Source organism: Microtus ochrogaster, chromosome 1 (genome assembly GCF_000317375.1).
Source record: "Microtus ochrogaster isolate Prairie Vole_2 chromosome 1, MicOch1.0, whole genome shotgun sequence".
Classification (NCBI taxonomy): Eukaryota; Metazoa; Chordata; class Mammalia; order Rodentia; family Cricetidae; genus Microtus; species Microtus ochrogaster.
In genome coordinates this window covers 46,836,886-46,838,542 of record NC_022009.1, presented here as the reverse complement: position 1 = coordinate 46,838,542, position 1,657 = coordinate 46,836,886, and positions in this window count along the sequence as shown.

Here is a 1,657-nt window from a genome sequence, read left to right as displayed (position 1 = left end):
CTGCTACGTGGCTCACCACCTGGGACCAGCTGCCTTCAGAGACCTGCGGCGTGGTCTTGTGCACCATTTCTGCCTGGGACCCACTGCCTGCCGCCACTCAGACCTGCAGTGTTTCTGCCGCTGCAGCCACTTGGGGATCTGCAGAATTTTATTTTTACTATTACATTGGTGCCGTGAATGTTTTTCTTTCTTTTTTCTTTTTTCTTTTCTCCCCCCCCCCACTGTTAAAGGTCACTCTGAGCAACCTCTGGCCTCTCTGGCTTCCAAGTCACCCTGACTGAATCCAGTCAGGCTGTAGCGCCTCACCTGGGGGCAGAGGACGCTCTCCCACGGGTCCTGTGGTGTTCGCACCAATTTACACCCTGCCTATAGGGGGAGACATCCTGTTATAGGACTTCTGATATCGCTGTTTTTACGGATTTTCACGATTTCAGCTATGGGTAGAAAGCCATCCATGTCTGTCCCCCCTGGGATGGAAGCCTTTTAGAGGCCCCCAAAACCCCAGGTCTTATTGCCCTACTTCTTCAGCTCATACTGTAGAACACTAAAATAACTCTAAAGCCGTTTCTGACAACTCTGAGGCAGTAGTGCTCCCCTCCCCCGGGAACCAAGGACCTAATAGCTACACGTGCATGTAATGAGATGTTGGGAACTTTCCATCTCCCTGAATAGGGACAAGATAACCCTTAAGTGTTAACTCGGTTACTGATGTTTTGACTCAGTCCCTAGGAAAGGGGCAAAGTGACCCTCAGATGTTTCCCCCATACCTCATCTGATCTGATCAACCACTCTCCAGCCAATTATTGGTAACAGCCCTTTTGAATAAGCCAATCATAATAGTTAAAGAACAACCCCCAGACACCCCCCCCTTGCTTCTGTGGTTTTTTTTTTCCCTTTAAAAATAGCCTGTGCCAGACATTCAGGGTCTTTCTGGCCTCTTAAATGCTGAAAGACCCTGTCATGACAGAATTAATAAAATCCTCGTGCTTTTGCATCAGCTGTGGTGTGAGAGATGGTCTCTTGGGGCGACTCCTCAGTGATCTAGGGTCCAACAGTACCCTCACTCCGCCAGTGTCCCGCCAGCTCTGCTTTTATGGGAGCTTTCTAACTACTGTCAGCGCACAGGCAAGTGGAAAAGTTTCCTCAAACTGTCTCTGCCACCGCTACTGCTGTCAATAAGATTGATCAGATCCATGAGGTGGCTGTTTTCAATTCCAGCTTTTTGCTCCCCACTGTAGCTTGTGGCATTGTGGATCAGCGACAGGGCAGATCACACCTCTAGGCCTCTCATTATTGAGCTTAAAACCCCTGCAGCTCAAAAATTGTGGCTTTTCCATACAGCATGTGACTTCTGTCATTTTGACTGAGGTCATGTGACTTCACCACCATCTTGGCTGAAATGACCGTGTTCTGCTATCTTTTAGTGAGGTATTCCCTGCCTAGTTCCCCAGTGTCAACTCTATTACATGGGTGATCTTACTGCCATCTTAAGTGAGTTCAGGTGACTTTACCACCACCTTAACTGAGAGCCTGGTCAAGTGATCAAGTCTGGCCATCTTTACTGAAGTATACCCTGCCTGGTTCCCTGATTTACTTACATTTTTTGTCTCTAAATTCCTCTTGCTGACTCTGTTGCATGTGTGATTTTGCGCAGTGG